Consider the following 15,551-nt stretch of genomic DNA (forward strand, 5'->3'; position numbering starts at 1 on the left):
TCAGCCACCCTGGTGCCCCTGTTTTTCCATTTTTTGTGTGTGTCTTCTTCAACTTCTTTCAGAAGCTTTCTATAGTTTTCAGTGTATAGATTTTTCACCTCTTTGGTTAAGTTTATCCCTAGGTACTTTATGGGTTTTGGTGCAATTGTACATGGGATCGATTCTTTGATTTCTCTTTCTGCTGGTGTATACAAATGCAACTGACTGTTGTACATTGATTTTATATCCAGCGACTTTGCTGAATTCATGTATCAGTTCTAGCATTTTTTTTTTTTTGGTGGAGTCTTTTGGGTTTTCTACATAGAATATAATGTCATCTGCAAAGAGTGAAAGTTTGACTTCCTTCTTGCTGATTTGGATGCCTTTTATTTCTTTGTGTTGTCTTATTGCTGAGGATAGGATTTCCAACATTATGTTGAATAACAGTGGTGAGAGTAGACATCCTTGTCATGTTCCTGAACTTAGGGGAAAGCTCTCAGTTCTTCCCCATTGACGATGGTATTAGTAGTGGGTTTTTTGTGTATGGCCTTTATGATATTGAGGTATGGTCCTTCTACCCCTATTTTCTTGAAGGTTTTTATCAAGAAAGAATGCTTCATTTTGTCAAATGCTTTTACTGCATCCATTGCAAGGATCACGTGGTTCTTATCCTTTCTTTTATTAATGTGATGTATTGCATTGATTGATTTGAGGCTATTGAACCAGCCCTGTACCCTGGGAATAAATCCCACCTGATCGTGGTGAATAATTCTTTTAATGTATTGTTGGATCCGGTTTGCTAGTATCTTGTTGAGAATTTTTGCATACATGTTCATCAAGGAAATTGGTCTGTAGTTCTCCTTTTTAGTGAGGTCTTTGGTTTTGGAATCGAGGTAACGTTGTCATCATAGAATGAATTTAGAAGTTTTCCTTCCATTTATATTTTTTGTAACAGCTTCAAAAGAATAGGTGTTAAATCTTCTTTAAACGTTTGGTAGAATTCCCCTGGAAAGCGATCCAGCTCTGGACTCTTATTTGTTGGGAGATTTTTGATTACTGATTCAATTTCTTTACTGTTTATGAGTCTGTTCAAATTTTTTATTTCTTCCTGCTTCAGTTTTGGTAGTTTATATGTTTCTAGGAATTTGTCCATTTCTTCCAGATTGCCCAATTTGTTGGCATATAATTGCTCATAATATTCTCTTATTATTGTTTGTATTTCTGTGGTGTGGGTTGTGATCTCTCCTCTTTAATTCCTGATTTTATTTATTTGGGTCCTTTCCTTTCTCTTTTTGATCAATCTGGCTAGGGGTTTATCAATTTTGTTAATTCTTTCAAAGAACCAGCTCCTGGTTTCATTGATGTGTTCTACTGTTTTTGTGATTTTGATATCATTGATTTCTGCTCTAATCTTTATTATGCCCCTTTTGCTGCTGGTTTGGGGTTTTATTTGCTCTTCTTTTTCCAGCTCTTTTACGTGTAAGGTTAAGTTGTGTATTTAAGACCTTTCTTCCTTCTTTAGGAAGGCCTGGATTGCTCTATACTTCCCCCTTATGACTGCCTTTGCTCATCCCAGACATTTTGGCTGTCATTTTTTCATTTTCATTGGCTTCCATGTAATTTTTAATGTCCTTTTTTATTTCTTGGTTAACCCATTCATTCTTCAGTAGATTGTTCTTTAATCTCCAAGTATTCATGGTCTTTCCAAATTTTTTCTTGTGGTTGATTTCGAGTTTCATAGTGTTGTGGTCTGAAAAATATGCAAGATATGGTCTGGATCTTTGTGTAGTTGTTGAAGACTGATTTGTGACCAAGTAAGTGGTCAATTCTGGAGAATGTTCCATGTTTCCTCAAGAAAAATGTGTATTCTGCTGTGTTAGGATGAAATGTTCTGAATATATCTGTTAAGTCCTGCTGGTCCAGTGTGTCATTCACCACTCTCTCCTTGTTGATTATCTGCTTACATGTTCTGTCCATTGTTGTAATTGAGGTGTTGACATCCCCTACTATTATGGTATTATTATCAATGAGTTTATGTTTGTGATCAATTGATTTATATATTTGGGTTTCTTCACATTGGGGGCGTAAATATTTACAATTGTTAGGTCTTCTTGGTGGATAGACCCCTTAATTACGATATAATGCCCTTCTTAATCTCTTGTTACAGTCTTTATTTTAAAATCTAGTTTTTCTGATGTAAGTATGGCCACTCCAGTTTTCTTTTAATGACCATTATCATGATAGTTGGTTCTCCATCTCCTTACTTTCAATCTGCAGGTGACTTTAGGTCTAAAATGAGTCTTTTGTAAGCAGCATATAGGTGGGTCTTGTTGTCTTGTCCATTTTGATACCCTATGTCTTTTGGTTGGAGCATTTAGTCCATTGACAGAGTGAGCACTGAAAGTTATGAATTCAGCGCCATGGTGTTGCCTGTAGAGTTGGTATTTCTGATGACTTTCTCTGGCCCTTTCTAGTCTTTGTTGCTTTTGGTCTTTTTTGTTTTGGTTTGCCTTTTTTCCACTCAAGGAGTCCCCCTTAAAATGTCTTGCAGTGCTGGCTTAGTGGTCATGAATACCTTTAGTTTTTGTTTGTCTTGGAAATTCTTTATTTCTCCTTCTATTCTGAATGACAGCCTTGCTGAATAAAGAATTCTTAGCTGCATATTTTTTCCATTCAGCACATTGAATATATCCTGCCACTTCCTTCTGGCCTGTCAAGTTTCTGTGGATAGGTCTACTGTGAACCTGATCTGTCATCCCTTATAGGTTAAGAACTTTTTTTTTCCTTACTGCTTTCAAAATTCTTTCCTTGTTTGTGTATTTAACTGTGATTTAACTATGATATTCCTTGGTGATGGTCGGTTTTTGTTGAATCTAATGGGAGTTCTCTGTGTTTCTTGGATTTTGATGTCTGTGTCCTTCCCCAGATTAAGACAGTTTTCTGTTATAATTTGCTCACATAAACCTTCTGCCCCCTTTTCTCTCTCTTCATCTTCTGGGACTCTTTTGATTCGGATGTTATTCCTTTTTAATAAGTCACTGAGTTCTCTAAGTCTTGTATCATGCTCTTTTACCTTTGTTTCCCTCTTTTTTTCCTGCTTCATTTTTCTCCATAATTTTATCTTCCATATCCCTGATTTGCTGCTTTGCTTTGTCCATCCTTGCCATTGTGGCATCCATTTGAGATTACATCTCAGTTATAAAGTTTTTAACTTCGTCCTAACTAGATTTTACTTCTTTTATCTCTGCAGAAAGGGATTCTATGCTTTTTTTCAACCCCAGTTAGTATTCTTATAATCATGGCTCTAAATTCTAGTTCAGACATCTTGCTTATATCTTCGTTGATTAAGTCCCTGGCTGTCAGTTATTCCTGTTCTTTCTTTTGTGGTAAACTGCATTTCATCATTTTGGAGGAAGAAAAAAATTAATACAATATAACATAAAAATTAAAAAAATTAAAAACAAAACAAAAAAACAAATAAAGGAATCTAGATCCTAGGTGTGTTTCAGTTTGCTTGTTGAAAGAAGCTTGATAGGATTAAGAATAAAGGGAAAGAAAAGAAAAATAGGAAAAATTTTAAAACTTAAAAAAAAATAATAAAATAGAATAAAGTGAAATAAAGAAAATGAAATAGAATTTTTAAAAATTTTAATTAAAAATAAAATACAAATAAAAGAAAAATAAATTTTTCTTTTTCTGCATCCAAGAAAGAGAAAAGAAAGAAAAAAAGAAAATAATTTAAGCAAAAATAGAAGCAAAGAAAATGAACAAATAAATGAACAAATATATAAATCAGAATGAACCCCGAATGGCATTACATCCAGTTTCCCCTGAAACTGAAACTATGAAGCACTCTATAAACAGGTTGAGTGATGTGTGTTGGTCTTCTAGGACATGTGCTTGGAGGGCACATTTGGGTGGGGCTTGGTGTAACAGCTCCATTCTCCACTAGGTGGTTTTGCTTAGCTTGCTAGGGTGGATCAGTGTGGTGCACATGCATGTGTACGTACATGCACATGTGCAGAACACATGGAAATGGCTTCATCCAGCTCCGTAGTCTCTGGCATAGGAATTTGGGCTCTCACCAACCCATGATCAAGCACCCCTCCTTTGTCTCATGTCTCCACCCACTCCCTGCTTCAACCCTGCCTGTGTCCAAGATGTCCACCTGCCAGCTGGCACCTCCCTCCAGTTTTATCTCAGACGGTCATGTGTTTCAAAACTCCACATTTCAGAGACCCCTGGGGTTTAGATCCCCACCGACTATCTTAGTGGGAGTGTCTCACTAAGCAATGGCAGGTGCCGGCTTGCCTCAGAAAACATTCATGGGATCACACAGCTGCAGAGGTTCAGAGGTTATGGCAAATCACAACACACAGCTGGCACCAGGTTTCACTGCACTCTGACATGTTTATGCCAATATCAGCAAATGTGGCCACTCTCTGGGTTCCACCGGGCCTTTGCCCGTGGAGAGGGCATATGACCTCTACCAAATGCATTCCAAGCAGGGGAACAACTTCTCCCTGTTTGACACATGGACCCCTCAGATCCTGCTGCCTGCTCCTGGGGATTCTCCCTGCTTCCTCACCAGAGCATCGCCAGGCATTGGGCTCCAGAACTTTAGACTGTATTGTTCTATGTTACAGATTATAATAGTTGAATTATTTGAAACAACTTTAACATCAAGAGTAATGGAAAACCTTGCAAATACAGGTTTCTGTGGTATTTGTTTCATAAATAATTTACACTCAATAGTAAGTTATTCATTTCACCAAGGGTAGATCAGAGGACCAAAATAATGAAGAACAATTAACCTTTAAAAATGTGACAGGGGCGCCTCGGTGGGTCAGTCAGTTAAGTGTCCAACTTTCACTCAGGTCATGATCTTGCAGTTCGTGGGTTTGAGTCTTGCGTCGGGCTCTGTGCTGATAGCTCAGAGCCTGGATCTGCTTCAGATTCTGTGTCTCCCTCTCTCTCTGCCCCTTCCTCACTCGCACTCTGTCTCTCAAAACTAAATAAATATTAAAAAATAAAAAAATAAAAAATAAAAAAATAAAAAAAATAAATAAAATAAAAATGTGCCATAATCTCCATCTGAGGATTCAGAAATGCTTAGGATACTTAAAATTGTGAAGGACCCTGACTCATGGTTACCATATCCACACAACATTATTCAGTAAAACCCAGAAAGGCTTAGAGTGTACTAATTTCACTGATCTAAGCTAAACAAAAACAAAAACAAAAAACTGCTCTTCTAATAGTAATAAATGTAGGTAAACCGTGCCAGAATTGGGTAGAGGACATCTGCCTATTACAAGGTTTGACCGATTTTCATTGTTTTAGATTTACTGAAGTAAATTCACATAGAGTAAAATGCAACTTTTATACCTATAACTCGGACACACTAATACAATTATATGAACTGCTCCACAATTAAGTTATATAGTTTTTCCATCAACCTAAAAGATTACCTTGTGCCATCTTGTCAATTCCTTCCACCAACCCCAACCTCTGAAGACCACCTACCTAATTTCTGTATTTATCAACTCTATTTATGTTGAATTCAATTTAGATTCACAGGAGTTGCATTAAGAGTGAGTTCCTGCATAGTCTTTAAGTAACTTCATCCCATGAGAACCCTTTACCTAACTAACCACAGTATAGTGTCAAAACCAGAAAATTGACATGGTACACTAGTACTGAGTAAACTAAAGATCATACTAAGATTTCACCATTTTTAAAATGAAATGAATTCTGTTTTTGTTTCTTTTGGTGCATAGTTCTATGAAACTTTCCATTTAAGAGGGGCAATGATATTGGGAAGACTGGAGCCTGCTCTTGGTTCCTGTCTGCTCTATTGTTATCATCTCTATCTCAAAGCCATAGCATTCTCTATCTTTTCCACTACTTCAGGGATAAGTGCATTATCTTCATGAAACCACAGTACATAATCCATGTGTCTAACATTAACTTTGCTGGTTAATTTCAAGACCTTTTAGCCTTCTGTGCTAATAGGCTGGGTTTTTTGTTGTGGTGGTTTTTTGGTTTTTTTGTTTTGTTTTGTTTTGGTTTTGCTTTGCTCTCTGCTGATAAATACATGTAAAATAAGTCTAGTGCAATTACATAAGGGCTTCCCAGTATTTTCAATGCGAAACTTTGCATTTGCTTTTCCCACAAATGCCCTACTTCAGAATAATTAGTCTGCTGTACCTTTTCTGATGGTGTCTATATAAAAAATTTAGTAAGCATAATTTCACTTTAGAATATTAAAGGAACATTTTCTAGACTTGAAAGAATTAGGGTTTTTCCATCGAATTCGCTTTGAACATTACCAGTTTAAAGTTTCTTTCTAAATCCTAGATTTCTTCAGGGTTAAAAAATCACTGGGAGGTTTCAGGTGACAAATAGGGTCCTCACACACAACTTAAGTGTGGACAGTTTTAATATTTTATTTCTAGTATTTGTGACAAATCTATGGGACAGGAATTATGGCTATCATGTTTAAAATACATAAACATGCACTGGAAAATCTAGACATGGAGTTCACGTGAGATGGGATTTGAACTGAACTCCCAAGTCTCTTTCCCCTGAGTCAGTCTGTAAAGCTGATTCTTAGGAAAAAAATAACTGGTCCAATCTCTCTTAGTTTAAAAGTTTTCAGTGTCTCCCATGTATCTCTGAAGTGAAGATAAATTTATTTAACATATAATATAGGCCAGTTTCTTGCTTGGTCTCAACTTCAGTCCCCAACTTTTCTTCTCTCCTATCCCAGAATTCACATTCTGTACTCTATCTCAGGGGTTCTCAAACCTGGCTGCACTTAAATTTCTAGTAGGATCTTGTAAAACACACCAATGGTAAAGACTCATGTACTACTAATCGATTCACAGTCTTGATGGTGAGTTAGTACATCCTCAGGCTTCAAAATGTCCCCAGGTGAGTTTTTAAAACTACTAAGGATTTAAATGCTTGTTGAATAAGCATTTGCAAACTCCTTTTTCCCATTTGATGCTTTGGTTCCTTTCCAACTCACGTGCCTGGAGTTTTCACACATCTTCTCTATCTTATAATCCATAACCACACGCATTACCTTCTTCTCTTCTCATGCTGCAGGGCTCATCAGATTAAATTGTCTCCAAGTCTCCTGCTGAGGAAAGATGCATTGTGAAATATTTGTAAGGCATCTCGCATGACCCACTTTATAGCCTCCAGGGAGGACGCAGATGTGTTTTGTCCGCTGCAGCCCCCCTATCTTACCCGCTAAAGCTCCTCACTCATGTATCAATAAAAGAGACTCAGCTGGATGAATATGTATGGTTGAAGATAAATACTTGATATGATCTCAGTATTCTCAAATTGTTATGAGTTGTTTCATGACTTAAAATGTGACCTATCTTGGAAGAATGTTCCATGTGTGCTTGAGTAGAATGTGTATTCTGATTCTGTTGCGTGAAATGTTGTGATACATCTGTTAGGTCCCCTTGGTCTGTAGTGTTGTTTAAATCTGTCTTTTTTTTTTTTTTTTTTTTTTGATCTTCTGTCTGGATGTTCTGTTATTGAAAGTAGGGTAGTAAAATCCCCTGCTATTATTTGTTGCTGTGTTATGCTTTGATTTCATTCTTTTTCTTTTGTGTATCTTCTATAGGTATTTTCTTTTTGATTATCATGGGGCTAACATAAGACATCTTCTGGTTTTATTTTAGGCTGATAATAATTTAACTCCAACACATACAAACTACACTTTAATTTCTCCCATACTTAATGTTATTGATGTCATACTTTGCCCATTTTTAAATTTAATTTTTTTATTGTTGAGAAAAACACTGTGTTTTTTGTTGTTGAGTTGTAAGAGTTGTTATATATTCTGGATACAAGTCTCGTAAAATTTTTTTATTATTATTTTTTTAAATTTAAATTCAAGTTAGTTAACATAGAGTGTAATAATGATTTCAGGAATAGAATTTGGTGATTCATCATACATATAACACCCAGTGCTCATCCCAACAAGTGTCTTCCTTAATGCCCCTCACCTCTTTACCCTTCCCACCAGTCAACACCTTGCCAGCAACCCTCAATTTACTCTCTGTATTTAAGAGTCTCTTACGGTTTGTCTCCCTCCCTGTTTTTATACTACGTTTGCTTCACTTCCCTTATCTGTTTTCTATCTTAAATTCCACATATGAGTGAAGTCATATGATATTTGTCTTTCTCTGACTGACCTATTTCACTTAGCATAATACATTCTAGTTCCACCCACGTTGTTGCAAATAGCAAGACTTCATTCTTTTTGATAACTGAGTAATATTCCATCGTGTGTATATCTGTGTATTTATATATCTTCTTTTATTCTGGATACATGTCTCTTACTGATTGGTAAAAAGAAGAAAATGTTATAATGAAAAAAAGGTTTGGCCCTTTTTTCATTATAAAAGGAATATTAGATATATGGTTTGTAAATACTTTTTCCCATTTTGTGGATTGCTTTTTCTCTTTACAGTGTCTTTTGAAGCATAAAGCTTTTAGTTTTGGTGAAGTCCAATTTATCTACTTTTTCTTTTGTTGCTTGCATTCTTGGTGTCAAATCAAAGAAATAATTGCCTTATCTGAGGTTGGGAAGATTTTCTTCTATGTTTTCTCCTAGGTGATCTTATAGCTTTAGCTCTTGTCTTGTTTACATTTAGTCTAGGATTCATCATGAGTTGATATTTGTGTATGGTGTAAGAAGGTGTCCGACTTCATTATTTTGCACGCAGACATCCAATTACAGCAGTGCTTTAAAATGATAAATTGCTTGGGGATAAATTAAACAAAGAAGTATAGGATTTATATGCCTAAAAATACAAAATATTGCTGAGAAAATTCAAGGAGACCTACATGACTAAAAATACATCCCAGGCACATGCTTTAGACTTAATATTGTTAACATGGCCGTACTTCCCAAAATGATCTATAGATTCAACCCACTCAAAATTGCACATGCCTTTTTGTGGACAGAAATTAAGAAAGTCACTGAACATACTTTCTGCAATTACAACCCTCTGAAATTTATTCAAGTTTATTTCATCATCTAACAAATGTTCATCATCTAACATTTGTTATATCCTGTAGAATATTCATGTGTGCTAGAGAAGAAATAATATTCTGTTCTTTTGGGGTAGAATTTTCTGTAGATATCCATTAGATCTAATTGGTTTATACCAATCTTCAAGTCTTTCATTTCTTTGTGGGTCTTCTGCCTACTTCTTCTATCTCATTGAACATGGAATACTGAAGTCTCTAAGTATTACTGTCAAATTGTCTATTTCTCTTCTCAGTTCTGTCAGGTTTTCCTTCATGTGTGGGAGGCTCAGTTATTAGGTGAACATATGTTTTAATTTATGCCTTTCTAATGGATTGGCCCCTTTCTCATAAAATTTTCTTCTTTTTATTGATCAATAATTTTTGTCTTATATTTCATATGATGTTAGGATAGCTACTTCAGCTCCCTTCTTGTTACTATTTGCATGGCATATCTCTACGTTATCTTACTTTCACATTGTTTGTGTCTTTAAATCTAAAGTGGGTGCTGTAGACAGCATTCAGTTGGTTCATTTTTTCTTAAAATCTGTTCTGCAAATCTTTGCCTTCTGACTGGAGTGTTTAGTTCCGTTTACATTTCATGTAATTCATGGTAAGTTAAGGCTTACCTCTGTTCTGTTATTTATCAATTGTCCATTCTCTCTTCGATTCCTCCATTACTACTTTATTTCATTAAACCTTTTTTTCTAGAATACCATTTTTATTCCTTTATGATTTATTTACTATATACTTTGAAGTTACATATCTTCCAACATGAGATGCTCTGAGCATGTCCGTCTTTGACCTCTTTAGGGATAGGATCCAGTTTGGGGCCACATCCTTTCACCTTTACACAGTTAGAAGAGGATTTCAAACCTGCCTCCAGTTTCAAAGTTTAGCTTCTTTGATTTCCCAGATAATTGAAATGACCTGCCTCCATGGAGTTCCATGGTTAGTTTTCTGTTTTTATTGTTCTCCATAAAGTTGATTCTTTGTCTTCAATATCCAAAACACACTCCTAAGCATCATAGATTTCAGGATGTTGGAAACAGGAATGTAATGAGCATCTAATTCACCTTTCTCAAGCCAGCATTATTTTGGGAACTTCTAAATTGATGTGACAGGCTAGATGTGAAGGATTCACTCATCACTACTTCAAACAAGCTCTTTTATTTTTATTTACCTTTCTCTGTACAGATATAGTTTCCATAAAATATCAAATTTCAAAAGATAGATTTTATGTTAGGACATTTTGCAAATCATCTTTGCCCTCCAAAGTTGTAATTTTACAGAAGACAAAATAACTATGCATTAATTTAATCAGAGAGAAATGCTTTCTTCACAGATAGAAGACTTACAAAAATAGGGAGATATATCATGTTTTTAGACGGAAATCCTTGAAAGTATAAAAGACAAAAATTGTTGACTCTAATAACTTGTTTGAACAATTTTATTTTGACTCCTAATGGGTAAATCTTGTAATTTAACAAAATAGCGTTGAAGTTAAAAAAATAATTTCCTAGACAATTTTGATAGTAGAAATAGCATAATTCTATACAGGTATTACAATATTATAGAGTATAGATCAAAAATAGTTATAAACCTTATTTAAATCTCCAATCATCTGATAATAGAAGGTTAAAATAAAAAATAAATAACTCAATTGAGTCTAATGTGCTTGTAGTGTAGAAAACTTTTAGGAGGTCATGCCTGTGTCTAGTTATAGTTCCTTGAACTTTTTCTAGCTCGGATTCTCTTGCCCCTTCCTAGGACACTTGTTTCTCTATCTTAGAATCTATAACCACTCTTTTTACTTTTTTCCCTTCCCTATAGTTCTGGGTTTATCACATCAAATTGTTTTCAAATTGTCTTCAACCTTGCATGAGCTACTGGAGAGCCTCTAGGCAGAACACAGACTACCCCAATGTTTTATTCATTTGTTTTACTCCATCAAGCTCCTCATACACAAATAGATTAAAGAACTCCTCAGGCAGATCTGTGCAAATGAGGAAAAAAGTCAAACAAGATAACCAATCTCCAGAGCTATCAACTTCCATCTTCCCTACCTTCTCTGTGTGAGGTAGGTCACGTGCGGGATCTTGGAAGGTAGCCTGGTGTATAACATTCCTTCCAGAAACGATGTAGTTTCTATTTTCCTGAGGAAAATACTGAGATTCAAAGGTAAACATTTTCTTTAAATGCAATAAGCATCCTTGTAGGCTTACCAAAGGACTGGGAGACTAAGTAGCTCCTTCTTACGTGTGAAAAGAGGACTTTATTCCTACACTTTTTCTCACGTAGTTAGGAGGTCTTCTGTTTACATGTATCGGATTGATCTTTGGGTTGGGGTAAGGAAAAGGGACTAGTTGACCTTAATTTGGAGTCTAGATATTGGAGAAGTTCCTTTGCAAGTAGTAAAATGTTAGAAACTTTTAGGAAATAGACCCAGGCTCTGTTTGTCGTTAGAAATGTGGAGGACATACACAAACATCTCTTTGTTCTGTCAGCTGAGAGAGCCTGGGAACAATGATACCCCGCAGCCAACAGCATACCTAACACGTAGATTGTGATTTCTAATCTCAGCCTCCAATGAAAGGAAGTGGGGGTTTTTAGAGAAATGGCTGATTTTAAGACTGAGGAAATAAACAGGAAATAAACAAGTTGCGCCTGAGGCATCTTGAAGTGCCAGAAAATAAAGAAGTGCTTAAATAACAAAACAGTAGTGGTTGTGCAAAGAGACACAGTTGCCAACTGAAAGACCAAAACTGGAAAGAACTGTGCTTTGGTAAACAGTGGGCTTATGAGGATAAACATACATTTCAGGGTAGAGACTGTTCCAATGAACAACATGAGTTCAAACTGACTTTTTGGTATGTTATTAACTAATTGAGTGTAAGTTACTTGAGGCAAATGATCTTATCTGTTTTGTTTACCATTCTATCCCTACAGTCTCTCACTGTGACTGGCATATAGTAGACATTTAATAATGTATGTTGAAGTTTTAAAAAGCTTTAATGCAGGTATTGACAAATAATAGTTCTTGTGCATCTACTACCTAAAGCAAAGTATTGCATAGCCTATTGAAAACATTTCTACAAGTGCTTGAAACAATTTGGTCACACTGTTTTCAAGCTGCCTAAACTACCTTGAGGATGGGAGGGATGAATAAAAGCCTACTATTTACTTATACATTCATTGAGCAACTTCAATTCTCCTTGCCTGTTTCCCAAACATCAGATGTCTCACAGGATTTCTGTTTAGATGCTGTATTTCATTCAGCCAAAAACACACACTGTATTCTGAAGTTCCCTGATCATAAGGTTTATAGGATGCACTTGTTAATCGACTGTAACCCAATGAGCCTATCCTGGAAATTTTAATGCTTATGAATGGTGTGATCTTAGGAATCTATTACTATAAAAGCACTCTGATTATTCTCAACAGTGTGTGTATTTAAAATACACTTCCATACATGACATCCTATTATATGTTAACCATCTTCCTAGGCTTCCATTAAAGAATGAAAAATAATATAGTTAATATAAATCATATAACTTTACTATTTAAAAGAATGTTTAATGACAGAACTGTTTCATATCTTATAAGCCTCAAACAAATAATAATAAATTTTAGGAGTTCAATAAAAACTTGATATAATTAGTATTTTAGAAACATAAAATCACCAAATCTTATAATTGGATGAAACATTAAAGGTTCTCGAGTCTCAGGGGCGCCTGGGTGGCTCAGTCGGTAAGCGTCCGACTTCAGCTCGGGTCATGATCTCGCGGTTTGGGGGTTCGAGCCCCGTGTCCGGCTCTGTGCTGACAGCTCAGAGCCTGGAGCCTGCTTCAGATTCTGTGTCTCCCTCTCTTTCTGCTCCACCCCGACCCACACTCTGTCTCTCTCTCAAAAATAAATAAACATTTAAAACATTTTTTTAAAAAAAGGTTCTCGAGTCTCATTTTTCCTAGAAATAAGCAATCTCTTAACCAGTAGGTATTACTAGGGTTTAGGTGAGAAGTCCGTATATAACTGTAAAATATGTGAGACAAATGGGATGGCAAGAGGAATGGCTCTGTGGTTACAGAGCCACAACAAATCTTCAGCAGTCAGTACAATAAGCAAATCTAAGTAGACCCTCCACTTTTTCTAAGGTAAGTTGGGGACCTTAGCATTCAGCCACAACAGACTAGCTTGTATCAAAACAATCCTTCCTTTGAAAACAACCAGAAAAATTAGATTAAATAAATAAATAACATATGCAATTTATTATATAAATATGTATATATATATATATAAATATGTTATATAAATATATTCTATGTTATATATAAAATTACGTCTATAACTTATGCACGGGTAGTCCAAACTTTGTGGCAGATGAAGAAATGGAAGCTCTGCCTGATGAAGTGACGTAGTTAAGGTTGCACAGTTGGGATCAGAGCCCGTATTTCACCAATTTCCAGAGTTTAGAGGTCTTTCCTCCGTGTGCATCTGGAGTGGGTAGGACCTTCATTTGTTTCTTTGGTCTTAGTTTACGCTCCTTATAATCAATACTGCTGATTCTCTGGAGCAACCTTCTACTACAATGTGACATTTTCAGTCCTTCCAGGACATGGGAAAGGGACTAGTGAAGTATGTGTTGGGGTAAGGGGGAGTGGTAGGACTTGAAAATAGTCAGCATAATTGGCTGAAGGAAATCCCATGGCAGGAGTTGCGACTCATACTTGGTAGTATTGGACCATGAGTTTTGTACTTGCCAGATCCAGGAAGGAGTTTGTAGGACAGAGGGCTCTGGAGTCAGATGATCTGAGCTTGAATCCATGCTCTATCACTTAGTAGCTAAATGACCTTGAACAAGTTATCAATCTCTATACCTCTGTACTCTGTATCCTCTCTAACGAGGATAATTATAGCACCTACATCATGGTGTCATTGTGAAGACTGAATGAGTTAGTACAAGTAAAACTCCTAGATGAATGCCTGACACCATTTGACCAATGTTAGCTATGATGTAAGGGGGGAAATTGGATGTAAGCAGCAGTCATTGGGCATGACCAATAGGGCTTACCTATGAGACCATTAGATACCTTAGAAGTTTCAAATAGGGCCTGCTTCTGGAACCTACTTATGGAGTGTGATTTTTAGGGTATTAAAAGGGTCCTTTAATCCAAAGCTGACACAGTGCCTGAAAATCTGAGCCCCAGATAATGACATTAAAGACTGTGTTACAATCAAATGTGTTATATAGACGTAGTAAATGTAATCGTATAAGTCATTACCAATCTCATCGCCAATTCACTTATCATCTGAGTGAGGTAGTCATTTTAGCCAAGCCTTTGCGGTAGGAAGAACAGTCAAGCATGATACTGAAGGGGTTTGGTGAGTACCTGTAAATCAGTCATAGCAGACGCTGTGGCAGCCATATTCCCTTGGCATTCACCTCAACATACAGAAGGCTGCTTACTCAAAAACCTATAACTTTGTCTGGGGGTGCTCTCTTTTCTAACTGTCAGAGTTCATTTAGCCCTTACTCAGGACAAGCCGGAAGTGCAAGAAAGTTAATGACCCTGGGGGGGACTCTTCAGCAATGATGGTCGGGATGTCAGTGGCTAATATCGCAGCTTCCTAGCTCCTTAGTTAGAATAACTGTGAGGTGTGTTCTATACTATCGCCCAGAGGTACCCTATGGGATTGAGCTCCCATTGCCCATGTTGGTAACAGGCAAAAAAGCGTACCTTTTGTTGGATTTTTATTCTCTCCTTTCTCACTCCACTACTCCCATGTTGGTTTACTAGTGTGCCTCATGACTCGACTACTCACACACTAAAATTCTGGTATCAACTCCAGTGTGTGTAGAAGGAGCGGCATTCCCCCGGCCCGTGAAGCAATGCTCTGACATCAGTTGTATGTGTTACTTGACTCAATTCTGACAGTGTCTACCCGGAGATAACATCAAGTGGCACAGGTTAAAGGCTCAGTCCAACAAGAGTGCCCCCACTCCAAATGCCAATCAAAAGTCCAGGTTGTTGCATATGCTTCTGACCAATTGGCTATAAATCTGAAATTTCCATGACCCACTCAATTAAGTTGCTAGAGGGGCTCACAGAACTCAGGAAACCCGTTTGCTCGCTAGATTACTGATATATTTCAGAGGACATTAAAGGATATGACTCAACAGCCAGGTGAAGAGATACATACGGTGAAATCCCAAACAAAGGAGCTTCCGTCCTCATAGAGTTTGGGGCCTGGCATAATGGCCTGAGGAACTATTTTGGTACACGAGCCTGGAAGCTCTCTGAACCCCGGCCTTTTGGGTTTTTATGGAGGCCTCATTACATAGGCACAATTGACACTGGTCATTGGTAACTAATTCAACTTCCAGTCCCTCTCCATACCCTGGAAATCAGGGGGTGGGACTGAAAGTTCCAATCCTTTATTCATGCCCTAGCAACCAGCCTCCATCCTTAGGTGCCTTGCAAAAGTCATCTCATTAACATAAATCCAGTTGTGAT

The sequence above is a fragment of the Panthera uncia genome (genome assembly GCF_023721935.1).
Source record: "Panthera uncia isolate 11264 chromosome A1 unlocalized genomic scaffold, Puncia_PCG_1.0 HiC_scaffold_17, whole genome shotgun sequence".
Taxonomy (NCBI): domain Eukaryota; kingdom Metazoa; phylum Chordata; class Mammalia; order Carnivora; family Felidae; genus Panthera; species Panthera uncia.